Genomic DNA, 22,933 nt, shown 5'->3' on the forward strand with positions numbered 1-22,933 from the left:
CTCAGTTCTAAGTTGATAAAGGAGTAAAGAAAACAAGTAATTCACCAAAGAGAAAATGACATTGATTAACAAGTATATGGTGAAATAACCAATACTACTAACAAGAAATCGCACAAGTACATTTAAACCATTTTCTTGCATTTTTTCGACCACCTTAGCTGATCATTTATAAGAGAATGAATCTCTTCATTATTGACAAATATACTAAGAAAAGCATGCTTTCCCACATCTCTGCTGGCAAGGTAAATTGGGACTGCCCTTTTGGGAGACAGTCTGATAAAATATATCAAGAAACTTGCACTGGACAGATTGTGAAGTCTCCAAAAATTTGATAGATACATAGTTTCCTTTGACAAAAATTATGACATGCATAATAGAACCAGAACATCTCATATCAGATGGTGAGTATCTGATGAAATGAGATTTTTCCTGCTTTGGGCAGACACAGGTTGGGATAAAGGGAGAGAGTGGGAGAACTGCCAGCAGCAACAAGGGGGGAAAGGCACTAAAGTAGCAGAGATTTGAGACAAAAATGCCGCAGCAGCCTTTTTAAAAAATGAAAATTTTTTAAATTACAATTCACATTCACTCAATATTACATTAGTTGCAGATGTACAGCACAGTGGTTAGACACATATAATTTACAAAGTTCCAGCAGCCTTTTAATAAATGCTCATTATTTAGGTTATGTATATATTTTTTGATTCCACAAACTTGAAAGAAATTAACCCCCACACCAGTTGAAGGAGCAAGTGATGAGAAATAGACTCTTATTGTATATATTTGGGGATAGTTCTGTCCTGACCCAGGCAAGTGAATCCCTGCTCTGGGTCACATGTGTCAAGGTGCCCCATACTTTGGACTACCTTCCTTGAAATTTTCTAAGTCACAACTCACTGTGTAGGAATGGCCAGGACTAGCAGTGCTATTTGGATAGGGTGCCATGAGCCTGAACCATAACCCAGTGGGTCCTGGCCCATGTTTTTCCTCTTGAGAGTGCTCTTTGATCACCTAGCCCCTGTGTGGGGTTCACCAGATACCCCAGGAGCTCCATGGCTCTTGTCTCTAGGGTTTCTTGGGTCTCCATGGTGGGGTCACAGTCCCAGAAGGGTAGCTTGGCAATCAGATGGTTTCTGTTGTTTGGGACATATTTCTTTCATGGAATCACATATTGGACAACAATCAGAATGGTGCTAATGTGCTGACTTGGGCTCACACAGAATGAAGACTCTTCGCGTGCATTCACTGGACAATAAGCAACTACTCAAGTACTTGTCAACTCATTTAAAGTCTTCTCGAAAAGATCACTATATCTCACATGTGCCCAGGAACTTCGTAAAACATTTTAAATTAATGTGTTAAAACAAGATAAGACTCTGCAAAAAATATTTACCCAGAGTCTCACACATTGGAAGCATGTTCCTGTGCAGATACAATGTGGGGAGACAAAAAGACATTTGCCTAATCGGATTTGGAAAGTAAACAGTCCCCACTTGGTGGTGGTAAAATGCTTGCCATTTCTCACACCTGTGATTCAGATTATGCAGTTACTGAAGAGCTCTAAGCAATTCCAAGGGGTGACTCCATGAAGGAAGAAAAAGATCTCTGTTCTCTCTAATGGTCTAAGATAAATAGAGAGCAGTTAGGTAAGTACACTAGCATCCATGCTGGCTCTCGCAAGGTATGTTGTGGAACACATAGATTCTCGTTGTGAAGTGCCTGACCAGGAAGAGCTAAAACTCCAGAGCTAATATGTGTCACTAGAGCCAGAAATCTTTGCTGCCCGTAGCCTTCACTTTAAGACTACTGAAATCCAGCTGCAGAAATGGATATATTTCTAAATTGTGGGGTTTCCAGGGTACCAGAGACTTCATGATTAAAGAGGGTCTTTATTGAAGAAATCAGACTTTATAGGTAAGCCTCGCCTTAACTAAAAGCAGATGGCTGAAACATAATTATATTATATTATTGGTTGCAATAAGGATAGGAGGGACTGAGGTTAGCAGCGAGCGAGTAACAGAAACCAAAAAGTCAAATGATCATGAGAATCCCGGAGTAAAGGTATTTAGGGTATTATGGGAGTAGCCTAAGATGCTTGTTCAAAGATGAAGGACAAATTGAGAAATGATATTGACAAAATGCATGACAAAGAGTTAATAATCTTTATTTACATAAAAAAGCTCGTATCATCAATGGGAAAAATCATTACAAGAGAGAAACTGGGAAATTCACTGGCAAAAATGGGCATAAAATATCTGAAATAGAAAAGAAAACTCTATCCACACTGAGAGTAAGAAAAACTAAAAGTTCCTATTAAAAATCCACAAAGAATAGCGACAAGATATGGTAGACTTCTGATAAGATTGACAAGGGGCGTCAAGAACAACGAGTAGCTTCTGGTTTAGGGCACAGTATGATACTGTAGCAAATCAGTTAAACGGAGAAAAAGAACCTTCATAGATAATGTTAGTACCAAGTCTGGAGAGACAAACACTGGAGACGTGAGGGGCTGCTGGGAAGGACTAAACCCGCCCTCATTCAGAGTCGCCAATCAACAGATAGGACAGAGCTCAGAGTAAAATGGCTTTGCCCGGCAATGCCGCTTTTTCCTCTAACAGGCTTTTTCCATCAGAGACTGTCCAAGTCTGAAGACAGATTAAAGTAACTCTAGCTGTTCTAAAGGCTCATATTTTAACTCACCTCCGCAAATACCTGATGATTATTAAACCCCCTGATAGCATACAAAACAGCCTTCTGTCCCCAAACCCAAACCCAAACCCAAACCTAAACCCAAACTTAAACCCAAACCCATGTACAGCTTCAGTAGACGAAGACTGTACTCTTGACCTAGAGGTTGTTCCATCATTTCTTGACTGATGAGATGAGCTGGGATTTAAACTTAGAGTTAGAAGGAGCTGAGGGCAAATTTGAGGTGCTCACTGTACTCTAAGCAAAATCAGTGAAATCTCTAAATTCTGATGTTGGTCATAATCTGCAAATGATCATATAGAGAAGTCTCGTGACCTACAACAAACCAGGCATCGAACAGGGATTATAAATTATAAAACCAGAGCTGAAACTTCATTAAAAATCAGGTGGATAGAATAAATTTGGCCAGGGTAAATAAACAAATTGGGAGGAGAGAAAGGTAAGCAGATTAACAAGAAAAAAAAAAAAAAGATTATTGCGAGAGTGGGAAGACAGAGAGAATCTTGATTGCTTTCCCCACAGCTGTCTAGATCCCTGGTTTCCAGCCCTTTCTGACTTATTTTTGTATTCTTGAATTCCACTTGTAGGGGACACATATTTGACTTGCTTGGCTAGCACGTGTATCCTTTTTTTGCTTACTTAACATTCTACTTTTCTTAGGGGAACAATTACAGTCTTATTGTGACTCTCAGTCAAAGTTTCCCCACCTGCCCCTGTCACCTCCATTCTGCTTATCAAAATGGAGAAAATGTCCCCTTTTCTATTTGCTCTACGTATGCTTTTCATTTCATCCCCTTTTCCCTTCTTAATGATTTTACTGCTTCGAATACCTTCATGCTCTCTGGTATTATCCATACTTCTATCTCACGGTGGGATCCCTTGGAAACAGACTGTGAAATAGTGAATTGTGTGCAGAAATTTTGTTGGAGGTGGGACACTCTCAGGACAAATACCTGTGAATGAGTGAGGGGCTAGGATTGGTCAGAAAAAGAGGTACTTTCAATAAAGGCCTCAGTTAAGCCTGTAGAGAGAGTTAGGATGGCCCTTCAGAGTTGTCCCTAATTAAGGCGAAGGCCCAGACAGTGGTTAAGGTTAGGGTCAGGGTTAGGATTAGGGTTAGGGTTAGGGTTGGGTGAACTCTGAATGAAGCAATATAAAAACAGCCCTGTGAATGGGGTGGTTTAGGGAGCTACTGGCCAAGGGTCACATCAAATGGTGATATTACCTGGGCATGGGGCTTTTTGAGAAGCTCTAAAGTGACAAAGATTTTCTCCTTGACCAAATTCTACTCTGCTCCCTCGAACTTGCCTTCCAACTAGGCCCTGACTCGTGGGCCTCCACGTTTGTCTCTACATCGTCCAGTTTTAGCAGGAATCCTGTCAAGTCTGTTTAGCCACACTCGTGCATTCTGGCTATCTGATCACTCTTGATATCTAATCAAGTTCCTTATGCTTCACCATCTCCCCAGGCGATGGCCGAGTGCCCTGGCCCGCCTTCGTTAAGAACCCTTCTATCCCAATTTAGTCAGACTTCCCTTCATCTCTGACGTTTCCTTTTACTAATTTTTCATCCACTGACCCTCACTCTGCTCCTTGGCTATAAATTCCCACTTTTCCTTATTATATTTGAAATCTAGCCCATTTTTATACTGAGGTCTCTTTTCCACTATTGCAGTAAAACCCATTTTTGACTTCTCCAGTGACTATATCAGGCTACTGGTTTCACAGATACTGTGCTTGCAAGGCTGAGGATTTTCAAAGCTACCATGGAGCTGGGAATAGGCATGTTAAATTGCCACATAGACCACTATTCTTACCAAGCAAGATTCAGCCGCTTTTCTTGAGTAAATGCTTCTTGAGTTGTTGCAAGTCTTTGGTTAATTTCCAGAGTCCTGAAAATGCTGTCACTTTTGGCCAGTATTCTTATTATTTTTACAAAAGAGAAAATTTCCCAAGTTCCTTTTCCATCACTCCAGAAGTACTTCTGCTTGTTGACATCTTGGTATTGATAGACAATCTTGCTATAAAAATTGACTGGCATAAAGCGCATACTTCCTAACAATTAGAATCAGAGCTGATGGTTCCTTCACCAGAACGCCATAGTGATTCTGCTTTTCCTTTGATGTGAAATGAGAGGTGGGAGTCGAGGCCGTCCTTAGGAAGGAGTTAACTGATTTTAATGGCACATCCTTCCTCAGCCATGCATCTCTTGTGAGAACAGAATGAGGAGTCCCTACTTATGGCTGAAAGACTGCCTCGGTTTAGAAATCTGAATTACATAGTCCAGGGCTTTCAGTCCAACTGTCCAGAATAAATCTCCCATGTCATTAAATCTATTTCTGCTGGACAAGTGTAGAATTTATTGCTCGAAATCTTTCCAAAAATGTCTTAGAGTGGAGAGATGCTTGTGTGTGATAAACATCAAGCTCAAATATGTTACTTGACGTAATTTTAACCTTTGCCCAGAAACCTCCATTCACCTGACCAGAGAGGAACACAGACATAAGTGGTGTCATTTCCGGGTAGAAATAGGCAGTGGGACCTGTGCGTCGTGGCTTATTTGTCCTCCGCCTTACTCCTAAGTACATTCTTTTCCACAGTGTATTTCTCACTGAAGTTCTCATCACAGAAGACACTTCAGTGACATTTCCCACATGTTTTGACATTTTTTTGAAAAAAAGAAAAATGTTTCGTTCTATTAGGTTAATTCCACCCCAAGGTATTTGCATAAGTGGTGTGGATCTGGCCTTTGACGTTATCTTCCCGAATGATCTTTGATGACTCACTGAGGCATACTGTAGACACAGGGTCTCGTTGAATCTTGTGCTATCTTTACCAAATCAAATCTGTAAAGTTCACTTGCAATTTAATATATTGTTTTTGAGTCATGTTGACATTTTGACTTCGTAAGTGTAAACTGAAAACTGAATTTACCGGAAATTTGTTTTTACAACATTTTCCAGATCCCTAATCTGCGGATGCTTTATAAAATTATACAATTGCTTATGAGGTAATGCTGCTGAGAATTTTTTAAAAAAGAAATTTATCTCTAATATTTCTAAAGCATATATGAAAATAAGACTGAGTTCAATGGAAGCAGGAAATTATACAAGGCATGGTGTAAATTATTAGCATAGAACTCAGTTTTTTAAAGGCGGGCAGAGAAAATAATCAAATGCTAAAAGAGTGACAATGTTTAACATTGTTGAAAGAATTGGAAGAGAAGCTTTACTTTATTTCAAAGTTATAAACATTGTAAGTAAGTTTTTGGTACAGTAAGCATGTATTTAAAAATCAATGCATATTATTTTAAATTAATAGAATCATTGGGTATTTCATAATAAATGACATTTTATTTTATAGTAACATTGAAAGTTGAAATTTATCTAGAGGATGATTTTTGTTAATAACTTAAATAGACTACAGTTAACTCTTTTTACTGAATAGGATCCCAATATGATGAATTCCATCATTTCATTTTTCCTAACCATTTAGCTATACCCATGCATGTTGGCATTTAAAGGTAAACATAATGGTTAAATAGAGGTGAAGAGGAACTTAGAGTATGCTTACCTCATACATTTTAAAGTTACAAAGTTTTAGCAGCTACAAAGGGTATTTTGGGGGGGATAGGGAAATTTGAGGATAAATAACTGAGTGATCTTAGTAGAGTATTATGAATTTTGTTAGGTATAAAAAATGTTATTGTGATTTTGTAGAAACAAGTGTTTACTTTTCAGAGACACATACAGAGGTGAGATACTGTAATTTCTGAGGGAAGCGAAGAGGCAGCCAGTGCAGCAAAATTGCTTCTGAGTGGAGCCGAAGATGGCCGGTTCCAAGTTTAAGCTGAACCAGCCACCCAGGATGGCATCTCCTCAGTGAAGTTCAGCCCCAACACCGTTTTTTTTTTTTTCCAGTCCCCTCCTGGGACATGTCTGTGCATCTCCACCATGTGGCCAACCCCACGTGGCTCAAGGACCCGCACACCGGCTCTGTCCTGGACAGCGGGCTCTGGCATTGGGGCTTAGACCACCAATTGAAAATGCATGATTTGAACATCTCGTTGGAACTCGTGATGCCCCATCAGCTGTGTTGAACACTGTCCAGATATAAACGCAGGGGTTACTGGGAGTTGGGAATGGACAGTTAAATCGTGGAATTCCAGAACTCCTCATGACACTGGAACTTTCTCTCAGCCTGCAAAGCTAGAATATAAGTTGTCTAGCAAGCCGAAGTTTCAATGTAGGACTTAGAGGTCATAAGCTTCTAGCAGCAGCACTGCGAGTCCAGCCTAGAGTCCCGGACAGGCCATGTATGAGCATTTCCAAACGAGCAAGGTTATGTATTAGACTCGACTGAAGGCTGAGTGGCCTTTGAATACTTGGACCTAAGCCCAGAAGTACAAAAGTGGAAGCATGCCTTCAAGAGTCACAGACCAAAAGAAAATAATTTTGAGAATGTTTACCTAGTCAATGCCATTTTCTTTCACATCATCCACAATACATTTGCCACAGGAGATTCTGATGGGTTTATAAATATCTGGGATTCATTTAACAAAAAGGCCCTGTGCCAGATGCATCAGCGCCTACAGCATCACGTCCCTTACGTGAGGTAGTAATGAGACCATCTTGCAATACCATCGTCATATGCATATAAAATCGGTGACACAAAACAAGCTGAAGACGGTGTATCGTTATTCTCCAAGTGACAGATGCAGAAACGGAACTTAAGTCCATCCGATCATCTTGTGAAAGTGTTTTCTCTGTGGAAAGCCTTGTTTTGTTTCTTACAAATACATGCGTATCCCTTACAGCAGGCATCATAGTCCTCATGAACACAGTATTGTATGTGGATGTCTCTGTTTTCTGTCTTAGAAGAAACTTATCTGTGTGCTCTTTCACACAGATAAGACTTTGTGGAGGGTGCGGAGTCTTTGTGTCTTTTGTGTCTGTGATTTACTCTAAAATACTTTAACAGAAGAAAACTAAAAGAAGCAAATATGGCAAAATGTTAACCTTTTTATGGCTTTATGAGTGTTCATAATACTATTTTTCTACTTTTATATATTTGAAAGTTTCAATACTAAAACAGTTTTAAATATTTCGTAGCTAAAAATAAAACTGTTTCGGCAATTGAGATTTTGCAACACATGGATCAATGAAATAATTTTATTACTTTTATCAGTTTTATTTTAAATTTTTTAAAGTGTCATAAAACTTTAAAATATAAATTAGAGTTAAATATTTACTCAATTTCTTGCTTTGAAAGAAATCAAATGTAAAGAAATATAACAAACTTTTTTTTGTATTCTTTTATTTTATCTTTTCTTTCTTCTTTGCATCCTTATGCGGTATTCATAAAAGGGCTTCTAAACAAGATAACATAAATAAGAAGTAGATGATAAGGTTACAGCCAAGAGGAAGTAAAGTAGAGCCAGTAATGAGATTAGTGCTTAAAAAACAGTCTGACATCCTAAACACTTACCAGCTAAAGGACAGGGATTCGTCTCTTAGTTTTCTGATTGTAAATCTAAAGAAAAGAATATGAACAGATAGATCATTCAGAGTGCTCATAAAATAAAAGCAAACTATTTATCCAGGAGAAGCGCAGTCATTTTTGATTTGCAGTTTATCCTAAACAGGATCGTACGTAATGTAATGAGCACAGCTTTATACAACACACTTAGGATCATTACAGCAAGGAGTTTTATGAGAGTGTGTCTCAATTTAGACAATCGTAATTTTAAAAAATAATGAAAATAAGCCTATTGGGGCAAATGTCACAGTGGCATCGAAGTAAGCCGCACCTCAGAGTATTTGGGAGACTTTTGGAGTATCTTAAACAAACCTTCTTAACCAGTTTCAAGATTTCAAATAGAGGTGATAGTTGCACTTTGAAAGAAGGTTCTAGGAATCCTTTAAATAATGTGCATTAGTGGATGTGTATGAGCAAGGATGCATTTTTCCAAGGACAGAGTTTGTAACTTGTATCAGAAGAATCTTTCCTTCAAATAGATTGAGAACCACCGATTTATAGAAATAAAGAGGCTGCACGTTCATTATACACAGCTTTTTTTAATATGCTTTTCAAAATGAGTTTTGAAATTGTGCTCTCTGCCTACTTTTCAAAATAAAAAAATTCTGTATGTCCACTAAAGAAAAACACACATTCCATGAGTCTGCTCACCAGGGCAGTCTTGGCCTCCTTTGAGGTGAATGAAAGTTGAGGTGCTGATTTGGGATCGATTGGTAGAGAAACCTACTTCATATACTCTTGGAGGTCAGCCCAAGGGGTAGTACTGGGAAAGGTAAAGATTCTTATAGAAAACAATTTGGGGCATATTCTAAATGAAATTTTAAAATTTTATGTAGTGTGTTAATAAGATTAACATGAATATTTTAAAGGCAGGTGTAACCAAAAGCTTATCATCGACATTAGAAAAGTTGAATAAATCACCCATAGACTCTCTGGCTTTGAGCAATACAATTTTCTGGAACAATATACTAAGATAAATTGCTTGCAAAATGTGGTCTCTGAAACTGAATGAGCTATCTTGCTGAATGGGGTTGTTCACGATAAATAAATGAAAAGTTTTTCTTTCTGGCAATAGTCAGGCAAGAAGTTTCTTAAGGTTTTGACTAGATAATAAACATAAAAATATATTATGCATCTTGCGTGTATGTGCGTATATCTGTTTAAATTAAAATTTCGCATATGAATTTTAAGAAAGAAGTTTTAATCTATAAATTATACATATGAAACATTAATTTGTACATGCATACACATGTACATGTATGTAATGGAGGAGCTGGGATTTCAACCAAGGCAACGCAGCTCTAAAGCATATGCTCTGGCCAAGAAGCTAGGCTTTCTCCGTATGTGATAATATAATCACAGTATTTGCTTGTAAAAGAGTATTGCCTTTTCTCTGTGCCTAGCAGAGGAACAATGCATCTATTTTACTCAAAATACTATTTGGTCATTAAAGAGTATGCTTATATGAAAGAAGTATCTGTCCCTATTATTTTTCCCCTGGAAATAATTACAACTCTATGATAAACATTTGTATGGTGAAAAATTTATTTAAGGTTTCATAATTGAGAGAAGTTTATAGCAGCTAAAATAATATCAGGACATTTCCTTTCAGTCAGCTACTACATGTAGGAAGCATTGTCTTATCTGTACATAATTAAGAGAGTCCACTTAAATGGTTTATTCTTTATTCTTTCAAATTTCTCCTGCTTTATGACTGTTTATACCAGAATTGACATTAGGAATTTATCCCAATGATATTATTTCTGGAAAGCAAAAAAAGCTGTATTCATGAAGATAATCAAAATATCTTTATTTGTAATAGACTATAAGAAACATTAGAGAGAAAAAACCCACAGCCTTATATTAAGTATGATAAAGACAGCCAAGTCAATATAATTGATTATAAATATATTACAAATAATTATGATCTGTAAAATCATGGTAAATGTCTGGCTAAGTGTCAAGAGTGGGTAGCAACAACTAATTTATAAGCATACATTTAAAATCTATTATAATTTCAACAATGAAAAATATATACTTGTAAAAGAAAATGTGAAAAAAGTCAAAATAGTCATATTGTCATTCTTTCCTTAATTTTGTGATTTTTGTCTTTTCAGTGAACTTTTGAAAATTTCTTGACCAGTTCCTGAGTTTTTATTGGAGGATTTTAAGATTTCATTAGTTATTAATGGACTTCCTACCTTTCAAAAACTGGCTTTTCTATTCATTACTTGTATGATACTGTGCCAATTAACTTTTTCATACCACATTTTTTTACCTGCTGATAATAGAAAAATAACACATCATAGGGTTGTTTAGATTAAATGAGATAATGCAAATTAAACTTTAACACAATGTTTCCTACCTCATAGTATGCGCTTAAAAAAATAATGAAAATAAACTTAAATGAATAAATAAACTCAGCTATCATTTTGTTGAATGTTCAGAATTTCAGACTAATACGTGGAATATTACCTTTTTAACGATGAGAGAAAAAATGTGATTAATATGTCAGAATAAAATTGAGTTTGTTTTAAACCTCATCTTGGGAAAATAATAATAATAATAATAATAATAATAATAATAATAATGCATCACAGAATACCAAATATCAAACATGACTTCATTTAAAAAAATATTTTAGGGGGAAAAGTTATTTCAATTAAAAACAACTTAAACTCAATAAAAATTTTAAAAATTGGAAAAAAGAAGAGAAAGAGAAAATATTATCAGTGGCTTCCTCCAAAAACATAGCTCCTTGTAACATTCTGGGAGGTTTATGTTCAGTCTTTTTGTTTCATACACATAGGATACTTTTCCAAAAGTAATAAAATTATATTTGCAATTTTATATTTCTCTTTCTACTTAACATTATAGTTTTCTTTGTTGCTAGAAAGTTTCCTTAAGCAGAATAGTAATGGCAACATATTACACCAATTGGATAGTATAATTGATTAAAATAGTCTACAATAGCATACCTTATTTTACACTATTACAAATACTGTTGTGCTAAACATTTTTGTGCATAAATCTTTTTTGTGCCTCTGTAGCTGTAAGGGGCCCCCTAATCCCTTGTGGGATCCAGGTTTTGTAGAAAAAGTGCTGTATAAATCCTCGGGTAGTAGAAGTGGCTGAGGCCCAATCATCAGTAAAGGCAAAGTCATGTCTGGAATATGTACCAATTTTATTCAGGATAAACGTTTATCCCTCTCATAGTCTTATTTTATATTATTTCCGTTTAAATTTCTATTTTTGTTTGTTTTCTCCTGTTGTTACTTTACTTTCATTTAGTTTTTTTATCTTTATGTTTGTTGTTTTCTTTTATTCTTCCCCAATCTTTGACAATTTAATTAACTTTTTAAAATTAATGATCAGTTATACTAGAAATAAAAAAATTCCTTACGTAGTATTTCTCAGTGGTCTGGAACATTTTAAAAATTTACAATAATGAGCCATTTATATCTTATCCAAAATGTAGACTAAAAAAATGAAAAGACTGCTTTTGCTTGATAATTTTCACTAACTCATATTGAGTAGAATTTATTTCTTGTAATATTTTGTCAGAGTTACTGTCCAATAGTAACAACTTAAAATTTTGTTTTCTTTAGCTAATCATAATTCTTTATAGCAAATGTCTCATGAGTTGTCTTCAATTTTACTTCTTTTATCAACTCCTAGAAACTCTATTCTTGAAGTCACATGGAGTCCAGTCATTCAGTGACCATACTAGAGGTCATAATGGACAAATGTTTCTCCTGGGGACTTGACCCTTTGCTTTAACCCAATTAGACCAGCAAACTTACTCTGTCTAGGAAGCCTCCAGCTTGCCCCACCCCGCCAGGCTTGCCCAGCAGGGTGGAGCCAGTTGCCTTCAGCAGAACCAGTGAGGACAGTGAACAGGTCACACACAAATCCCCACCTCTCGATCTCCCCAGAGACCCTCAGAAGCTTAGACCACTTCCAGAGACAAAAGTAGAACCAGACAATAGAAGGGCCTAATGCCTAAACGTGACTAAATATCAATCCAATAGGTCTTTTTTTTTTTAACCCAGAATTGGTGAATTTGGACTATTTGTCATCGGCAGAAATGGGGATTCTTAGAGCTAACTGAAAGAAAGTTACATTTCTTATTTCCTCCCCCCTGAGTTTGGGACTATGCACTTAAAATAGCTGTTTAAAATGCCCATGTTTTTCCATATTAAAATAGAAACTCTTTTCTCATTTCTCTTGAGCTCTTGTTTTAAGTAGCTGCTTCACGATAAAACTAAGCTCTGGAAAGGCTTTTTTCTTTTCAACTTCCCCACTTCCTCCCCTCCCATGGACTATTGAAGTCCAGTTCCTGTCCCTAACACCCCGCTGGAATGACTCTTGTCCAAGATGCATCACATTTGTCAACTGCTGGGGCAACTTTTCATGCCCCAGAGACCTGACTGGAAAATTTCCCCTCCTTTGATTTACCCGTTTGCTTTCTCATACCCACTCTGCAATTCTGTTTCTGTGCTATTTCTTTTCTTAATCTTTTAACTACGTTTCCTCTGTCCATTCCTTAAATATTGATATTCCCTTCAAAAGTCTGTTCTGAGCATTTTCTCTTCTCACACTACACTCTCCCTTCCCAAACCAGCCCATCTGCTCATCTTACTTTAACTATAATATCTGTGTCGGTAATTCTCAAATCAATATCTCTGGCCCAGGTAATTATCTAGGACTTAGGCCCACATAACTAACTGCATTAGATATCTGTATTGGGATGGCGCATACATAACTCAAATTCAACCTCTCCAAAACATCGTTTCCTTAAATTCTGCTCCTCTTCCTGGATGTCTCATTGCTCATTTTGGCAAATCGCATCAGCCAGCTCAAAATATATTTCATGCTTGATATTGTCAGTCACCTTTCTTGTTCATAGAAACTAACTCGTCGAACTGTAAATGACTAAACACTAATCCCTTGAGGTCTCAACATTTCTTATATATTCCACTGTGTATCTCTACTTACTTTACGATGATTTTTTTGTAATATATATTTCGACCTTTATCTCTCACAAAACTCTTTTGTTGTTAAAAAAAATTCATACTTCTACCTTTCCTCAAATCAAGATCTTTACCTTCTATTTTCCATAGAAGCCATAGATGTAATTTACTCAACTTTCTACCAGTAAATTCTTGCATCTTCCTGAATCTGTATCAATTTTTTCCTCTTTTTCCCCAGGTACCATGAGGGAAATAGGTTTTAATGACTTCCCAGAAACCTTGAACTATTGATTACTCCATTCCCTGTTTTGTATCTTCAACATCAATCTTTCCACTGATTTCTTTCTATCGTCTCTAAAATATGCGTTAGTCTCTTTCATCGTGAATATTCTTAACTTTTCGATTTCCTTACTGTCATCTTCCTCCCTCTTCACAGCTAGAATTTTCAATAGAGCTTCTGGCTTTTTTTACTTTTCTTCGACACCAACACATATAAATCTGGATTGTTCTATCCATATCACAACTATATTGCTGTTCCTGAGGACCTAGGTCAAAAACTTTTATCTAAAGTTTTCAATTTGAACTCTGAGAAAGATTAAATATTACTGATCACCTTGAAAAAGTAGTTTCCATTTACTTTTAAAACCTATATTCTTTGGGTTTTATCCTACATCATCAATAGTCTTGTCTTTATTTGTTCTTCTACATCTATTGATAGATCGCCAGGTGTCTAAGGTTCTATTCAGAGCTTTCTTCTTATCTATCTCTGCCCTTTCTCCTTAAGCAATATAAAGTCTCCTTTACCTCACTCACATTGATGAATCTGATGGATCTTCTACTCATATCTTTCTTTTGAACTTCTAACCCATAATTCTTACCATCTGCTCTCCATTTATAACAGGTGACTTATACCTTTTTATATTCAACATATCCAAGACTTAATTCATAATTTTTATTCTCCCCACCTAATCTCACCAAGAAGCAATCAGTTTTCTCTCTTCTGGTCCCTACTCTGTCTAGTCAAGACTACCACCTCCCAGCCAGTTTAAGCTAGAAACCTGAGAAACTTCCCGGACTTCTCTTCCACAGATGCTCACTACCACAAGATACTGTTATCCTTAAATTTTCTTCTTTTGTTTTATAAAATTTTCAAATGAAGTATTCAAATCCTACAACCATTAGCTGTAAAAGCTGAGAATGTAGTTTGACTGAAACAGAGCAGTTTGAGTTTAGGCACCTGAGTCATGGCTTTGGAAAATATGTAAGTGCGTGACTGACATCTTAGGTATAAGCTTTCGGAGGACTGAAGGGTTGTTTTTGCCAGGGTGCTCCAGACACTCAGTGTCTGGCCAGTCCAACCACTGAATGCCCAGTCACCCTCAGATCAGCCCCTTCATGCCTTGCGACCTGACAAAGAGCAGGAAATCTACCCAGCTGGTTGTTTAAAATGGAGTGAAGCATGGCTGACTCTCCAGCACACACACAGGCCTAGGCAGCTTCTGTCGTGCCTTGTGAAAAACGTTCCGTCCCAGACAAGGGACCCAGCTTTCTGAGGAACAGTGGGGATTAAGAGGGCGCCCACCCCCCAGCTCTGCCCAGTCGCCATCCCTGTCTCCTCACCCCACTCTGAACTCAGCCCGAGATTTAATCCCCCATTGGTTAAAGCATCTGCCCTTTTACTCCTGTTGTGCATTGAGAGGCAGCATTACGTTTGTGTGTGTCCTCCTCACGTTCTGTGAATCAAAGAGTGTGTGAAAGATCTCATTCAGAGAGAGAAAACCTGCTCCAGTGTCCATTTGCCATTATAACTAGGGTGCTCTTTCTTGGTTCTCACCTTCATTATATTTTTTAAACCAAGCTTCACCTACTCCATAATTCTCCACATTGATATACCTTCTTCGGAAATAACTGCTCCAGCTCTCATAATACTCTGTGGTACTTCTCAGGTCCACCTACCTTATAATCACTTATTCAATGGCTGTATTTTCTATTGGTTTTTATTCTACTTGAGAGCTGAGACAATGTTTAGCTTTTCGACTCTATGTCCCAAAATAAAATAAAAAATGAAATGAGAGAATTGTTTTTTCTTCAAGGTAAAGCAACAGGTTATACTTTTCTATTGAATTTGTCTACAAAATAAATGTGCTTTTCATTTTATCTATTCACTTACCCAAATATGATCTTTTAAAAATTATATAAATCTATTGGGGTGACATTGGCTCATAATATTACATTGGTTTAACTGTGCAATTTTATAATACATCATCTGTATGTGAGTTGTGTGTTCACCACCCACAGCCAAATTTCCTTCCATCACCACTATTGATGACCCTCATTACCCTTTTCTGCCTGCCCCTCCACCTTTTCCCTCTTGTAAACACTATATTTTGTCTGTGTCTATGAATTTTTGTTTATTTGTTTGTCTTTGTTCATTTGTTGCTTTGAGTTTTCTGATCAATCGGGCCTCTTTGAATGTCTCAAAGATGAAGGTCATGGAAATTTTAATAAAACTAGAACACAGGAAAAGTGTTTCAGACTTGTTGTCCAGGAGACAATTTCAGAAAATGTAATTCACTGAGTAATTAACTTTAAGATTTTCACTAAGAAAAACAATAATAGATGTTAAAAACCTTTTGGTTGATAGAGAGCAGGCATTGACAAGCTTTTCTGGGAAAGGGTCCGATAGTAAATGTTTGCGGCTTGTGGGCCATACGGTCCCTGTCACAGTGACACTACTCTGACATTGTAGCACAATATCAGCCATAGACAATATTTGAACAAATGCGCTGTGTTTAAAGAGAACTTAATTTATAGGCACTAGAATTTGAATTTAATATAATTTTCGTATGTCACAAAATATTATTTTTCTGTTTATTTTTTCAACCATTTAAAATGTAAAGACCTTTTTTTTTTTCATGCAGGACATATAAAACAGGTGATAGGCTGGATGGATATGGTTCATAGGTTATAGTTTGTCAACCATTGATGTAGATTAAAGCATAACCACAAAATTGAAGAGATAGTTCTTTGAGATACAAAGTCCGTGGACACCTTGTTCTAGGAATTCAATAAATACAAATCTAGAGACTTTATAAATTGAAAAGAGTAACTGAACCTCTTTTTTATATATATAAAAAAATAGATTTTTGTTTACTCAGCCTTAGAATAGAGGAGATTCAACATTAAAATTATATAATACAAGATGAAAAAAATTTCCAAGCCTTTCCTCTTTTTTTTTTTTTTGTTAAAATTATTCATTTCATTCTGATCAGCAAGCATTTTGAGGACAATTATAAGGTGATGGGTAAGATTCAGTTAAATTAAATTAAATCAATTGTTCGCTTAAGAATGATGTGGAAAATACTGTGAAGGAAAATTACAGATAGAGCACTACAAAAGCAAGCCTAGAAGGGTGAGAGAAGATATTCTAAAAGAGTAAAAGATCATTTACTTTAAAAAAAATAATTTTTCTTTATAAAAATATAACATTTTTGTAAAAATTTTGATGGCTCAAACTCATGTTCATCCAGGTTAAAATGTTCACCAATATACTAATAAAACATTAATCAGCGTGCTGCTGTTTACCTAGTATTTCTTTTAGAAACTAAAAGCAACCTGTTTTCTATTTACTAAAACTTATCTCTAGAGAAACAATGGACAAAATTTTTGAAAAGATAAAATTGGTAAGAATTGAGCAATAAACATCATGTACTAAAACTAAGTTGGATTTGAGGATGGAAAAGAGGTATTGGACATTTGACCAAAAGAATCATAGAATATGAAAAGTAAAAAGATTTTTGAGGTCCAAACCAAATAAACTATAATAAGTACCATTTCAATCTCATCCACTTCCTATCTAAAATAGTAACCGAGCACCTGCTGTGTGTCAGGCACTGCGCTCGCACAAGCTATGACTGAGGCTGTGTCAAATGTAACATGACAGAACAACACCGTGTCCTCAGAGTTAGCAGAATGCAGAGTTATATGGGAGCCCAGAAGCAGGACACCTTGCCCAGGTTTAATGGGAGAATGGTCTGGGATCTCTCTGGAAATGTGTCCTGTCAGCTGAGACATGAAAGAAAAAAGAGATTGAAGTGGACGCTTCTGAGAGGAGGAAACGTTATTGGGTGAAAAACCAAGGCAACAGAGAACACGGTACTTCTGAGGAACAGAAACCTGTTTAGCACGGCTGGGGAATCGATGCTGGTGGAGCGGGGCGAGATCAGCGAGGAGACGCTGAGGAGGGCAGGGCCGCCAGGTGTCCGAGCCTGCTACCGGTCGGGGCCGCAGAGCACTGGACGACCGTAGAAAGGTTTTAAACAAGGCGGTGATATGATCAGAGATGTTTTGGGGGAGGATCGCGTTGGCAACATTGTGAAGAAGACACTGGGAGGAAAAAGGCTGGAGGTAGCGGGATCGTGTTGAAGACTGCTAGAGCAGCACAGGGGAGGGGGAATGGAGACCTGGCCTTCTTTGGTGAATCTTCGGATTGTTATTCAAAGAACTATCACGCAGGAAGTCTTTTCCTCTGCAAATGACAAGAGCTCCCACAAATACACACATATTTGCCAAAGATTATTGATATCTGCGCCTAGATACACAAATCAATGAAAATGGGTCTTATTGTGGTTCCCTTCTCAAGAAACATGTCAACAGCTCTTCTTATGGAGAAGAAAGAAGCATCATATGGCTTTTCTAGCTAATATTTAAACTCAGAACTGTTGCGATAAAAGAACTGGCAGGGGTTGAGTTTCCCTCTCTGCCTGGTGTTTCTCTGAGGAATCTAAGGGCCCTGGAGCCATAAAGAGACTAGTGTGTCTGGTCTGGTGCCGCTCCACAGGTTCATTTTGCTGTTATTTTGGAAGAGAACTTTTTCCAAACAAATGGAAATCATTGGACTGAACTGTCTGTTAAGGCCACCGATGCACATTAATCAAGTGTCTGTGGAAATCCCACAGGATCACAGCAACAAGATAGTCATACCCTCTTCCTCTCTCTTCCCTGTCACTTTGGTTTATAGGACACATTCTCTATCCTGTGGGTTGCAAATTGGCTGACTTTACAATCAAGCAAAAAGTCAGTGAACTTGGAGAGAGCAAAGAAGGGTCCCGATCTCAATACTGCTACTCATTTGGAGTCAGTTGCCTCTTTTGGATATTGCGTTGCTACGGTTTCTCAAAAGGAAGCAGCAGGACTAAATTATGTTCTTTCTAGCTAAAGATTATGGTTTTATGAGTCAGATAGAATATCAGCCTTCCTGACCAGGAAGGACGGTGAAATATGTACAGATACAGGATATTAGAATGATGAATAAGAAAAAAAAACAGAGCTTATCAAGTAGCTACAGCTCCTGCTCCCTAGACAGTGAGGTCGGCTTTCCTAAGAAGCTGGCGCCAGGAGCCCTGGGGACGTGGCGGCCATGTTTGCATCAGATCTCCTTCCCCAGCGCCATTCTGCTCCTCCCCGCAAAGATCCCCGTCAGGGTTTGAAGTTCTGCTTCTGGCAGCACAGCGACCTTTCCTCCTGACGTAGATGAGCGGTGCACCTCTTTTCCTGGGGTGAGGGGACTTGAGTGGCATCGAAAGTTCCATTGGGCCTCTAGTTTATGTGCGCTTGAGCCACCATCTCCAAAAACCAATTGCTCACCAATTCAACAGATCTGCTCTAGGTTAGAATGACCTTCATCCAAGTTTCCACATTGATTGTTCTAAGGAGTCTTCCAACTTGAATCAAAACTTTAAAAATGAGCAGCCCTTCAAAAACTATCAAATCGTAAAATTAAATGTCACCAGATATTGTTGGGAATGTAAAATTAGTTGAGGAATAGGGGTGAAGAAAACAAGGACTCTGCGGACACAAATATCTCCCCTCAAAGGTTGACAGAAGAGAGTTTAATAACGATGTTGAAATCCAACAAGATCGCAAAGGACTGGTGGACTAGCCTCAGCAGGAAGCTGTTGGTACCTCTAGGGCCACAGATGTGGGGTCACCTGCAGAATCTGGGTCTTGGAGGAGGAATGTAGTCTCTTCCAAACTATCAGCTACAGGAATAAATATCAGAACTCTTTTTTTCCATAACTTTTGGTCCCTTTAATTTCTCACCAGTGTCTCCCTTTGGCTAAGCCCAAGCAGAAGCCAGAGGATCACAGAACCTGGATGGATCTGGAGGTCAGCAGCTAGGGGATAAAAAAAGGTGGAGGAGAGGAGAGCGCAGATCTAAAGGGGCAATAGGAGAGCATCCAACAGAGAGGGGCACCTGCGTTTGCAACCATGGTGTCGGATCTGCCCTGAGACCAAGTCAAAATTCAGTTGTGCTGAGAAGTCACATAGGACTGAGATAAAACATAAGGAAAAACCCGTGAGCCTGAAGGTGAAGGAGAGGCCTGAGAAAGCCTAAGTGAACCAGATGCTGGATCTGGGGACCATCTAGAATGACTAAAGGACAAACGGTTAGAGGAAGACACAGGGCAGGCCTTGTTATTATAGGACTGTTCTCCAAGTTGCCAGGCTTGTCTCATGGTCTTTTTAAAATTGATTTTGTTACTGAGTAGGGTGTGAGTCTTATGCAGCCTCCTCCCAAGGCAACCCATGATCATATAAAACTCAAGTTCATTTATAGAGGAAGAGCAAGAACAAATGTTCATAACCCACAAAGTGGGATGTACAAAAGAAAAAATTGTAGCTTGAAAATATTTTCTCTAACTCAAGTTCTATTTGAATACTCTACTGCACAGAAAATGTAAACATAGCCTTTTGGGTACACACAGGAATATTAACATTTAAAATTCTGTACTTTCAGCTTTTGGTGTTCCCCTCTTTCTCCCTCAGAGCAGCATGGAAGTTTCTGAGAGTGTATGTAACGGCATGAATCAGGGCAGCTGCCTCTGGGTCCTTGGGAGGTGCTTTGGAAGGTGCTGTCACCCACTGAGATGGCCAATTACCCCTAGTACCAGGTATGGGCTGGCCCTTGGTTAAAGATAATAGACACTTTCCACTCCTTACTCCCTGAAAGGCATCTTACCATAGGGTCTTACCAAGCAGGATGTGGGGAACGATTTGGTCCTACAGGTTTATCTGCTTCCTCCTGTACCATGGCAGAGTGTTTTTCATGGTTTGCTATGGTAATCAGATGAGAAATATGCCAAGGTAGCCTTTGCTGTTTAGTCCCCAAGCTTAAAGGGCAAGGCTCTGTCATCATTCCTTCAACCCTACTACAAACTCCCACCATCTCAGGGGCGGAGGGTTGTCTCCTCATCTCTAACAAGCGCTTCTCTTTCCCATTTCAGAGACTCTTCCGTATTCTGGTGAAGATGGATCCAGTGGTACAGCAGCCATGAGACTCAGTAGACATTCTGGCCAAATCTTTCATTCTAGCATCTAGACTTCAGCTTTCTTACAGTTAAAAGCTAGGAATCAGACATCATCATCATTTTCCATTTCCTTCCCCTGGTAATGTCTCTCTCTCCTTGTTGATGTTATGTGGTCTGATCCTTAAGCAGAGAGCATCATCCAATTAAAGTCTGATTACATGAAATGTATGTATGGTATGTGTGCGTGTGTGTGGGGGGAGGGAAGAGGTACATGTGTGACAGATGATGGAGGTGAAATTTATTCTTAAATCTTCAACACATTATTTTTAAACTCCTCCATCTCAGAATTTTATGCTCTTGTGATTTTTCTGTAGCCTTCCCTCCAAAATGTACTTTCATAAAATTATCTGATAAATACAACCCTCAGGTAAGGTATAAATGATTCACAGCAGTTACTCATTATTCTTTCTACATGAATTTGGTTTGAGATGAGAAAATTATGAAACAGGGAATAATCTTTTATGAAAATTTATCATCATTAATGATCGGCAATGGGGTTCTAAAGCAAAGAGTGAGATTGTTTTTGGTTATATCATTTAAATCAGTATGTGTCCAACTGTTTAATATTCATCAACGTATTTTTAGAATGCAAAATGGATTGTAGTAGGTTACTTCAAAGGGAAAACTGACCTTAGCTGTACCGTTATTTTCAGCGCATCACTGATGCGAGAATACAAGAATCCCGGCAGGAAATTCAAATATACAAACATATATTAGCTATATTACAAATATATACATTTACTTCATCCTTTATACATTATTTTTGTTAAAAATGTATACAAACGTGTGTGTGTATATACTAATACATTTTTTTTGAAAGCTATAGGACTTAAGGAGATGAAAGTAAACATGACTTCTTAATTACCTTCCCAAATGGGAGGCTCTAGACCACACGTGACACAGCTTGTCTGCGAGGGGTCTAACAGTAAGCATTTCGGGCTTTGTGGGCTGTAGTCCTTGTGCAACTTCAACTTGGCCGCTGTAGCAGAGAAGAAGCCATACATGTGTGTGATAAGCATTTCTATGTTTCAATCAAACTTTATTTATGGACATTGAAATTTAGTCTTCGTATCATTTTCACATGTCATAAAATGTTTCTTTTCTTTTAATGTTTTCCAGTCTTTAAGACAATGTAGTCATCATTTGTAGCTTGAGGGATGTAAAAACCAGGGAGTGGAGCCTTACGTGGCCCAAGTCAGCCATCTGCAAAACTCTGATCTGGATCTAACCCCACAGTGACCCTGGCAGAGAGTGGATATGCCTCAGGTTGAGTGAAAGTTAGGGTGAGCTAGGCAGACAACAACTGTCACCAAGAGACCTGAGAGCACCTCTGTGGCATTTCATCTATAAACGAGACAGGACTCTCCACTGGCTCTTTGCACTGAGGGAAAAAGGTGAATCTGAATTTCTGCCTGTCTCCTGAGCTTGAAAATCCCTTCCATCTGATATCCCTATATTCAGTATGTTTTTGTTTGGAATGCCAGTTGAGAAAGGGAGAGGGGGGATGCCAATTTTTTATGCACTTTTGTTTTCCTTATCTGACCTGTTAGCATCAATAATGGTGATGCCAACAGTTACAGACAATCACAGGCTCTTAATGGAAAGAAAGCTAAATGAGGATCAGAAGACCTAGCTTTCAAACCTATATTCATAATTAACCACCAGAGTAACTTGCAAGTATTACTTAAACTCTCTGGGCATCAGTTTACTTATCTGTACAAGAAGGATCTTGGAGATTTGTTTTAACAACATAAACAAATGATGATGCTTCTTATAAACATCACTTTACTGAGAAGGTTTGAGACAGAAAGCGAGTTTTGCTCAAGAAGTGGGAAAATTAGTGAAAGACATGTAAATGAAGGGGAAAAGCAGATCAACCAATAAATTCACATTTGTGTTTACTGAGTTTAATAGTAAAGTTTTCAGGATAAATTCAATTACATAGTTTTTCTTATGTTTATTTTTCTCAAAAACACCCAAATTTATCTGGTTAAAGGATCTCTGCTTTGCTTTCTTTCCCTTGAAAGGAAAGAAAAGAAACACATTAAAAAAAAAAAAAACTGTGAATTAAGACTTTGAACCTGCAGATGGTGCTATGATTCCATTTTAAAATTTACTATTGCTTTCTAGTTAAAATTCATAGGACAAAACACAGTTCTTTAGTTTCTTTTTATCCAGAGGTAAAAAAGTAAATTATTTTTCTTTACTCTTGTTTCGCTATTATTATGAGAGAAATTGTCTTTACCTTTGGAAAAATTCACTCTTTATGAGTGTTAAGTCATACCTTATACCAAAAAAAAAATCAACTTTTATGTCTTTGTTTCTTTTGGGTTTTTCTGCTTAT

General features: G+C 37.7%; 1 pseudogene; it reads left to right on the top strand.

Annotated features, from left to right (window-relative positions):
- Positions 1–6,536: 6,536 nt before the first annotated feature.
- On the top strand, positions 6,537–11,381 carry LOC107513010 (annotated as a pseudogene).
- The last annotated feature ends 11,552 nt before the right edge of the window (positions 11,382–22,933 follow it).

Source organism: Rousettus aegyptiacus, unplaced genomic scaffold, assembly GCF_014176215.1.
Source record: "Rousettus aegyptiacus isolate mRouAeg1 unplaced genomic scaffold, mRouAeg1.p scaffold_m13_p_1, whole genome shotgun sequence".
Taxonomy (NCBI): Eukaryota; Metazoa; Chordata; class Mammalia; order Chiroptera; family Pteropodidae; genus Rousettus; species Rousettus aegyptiacus.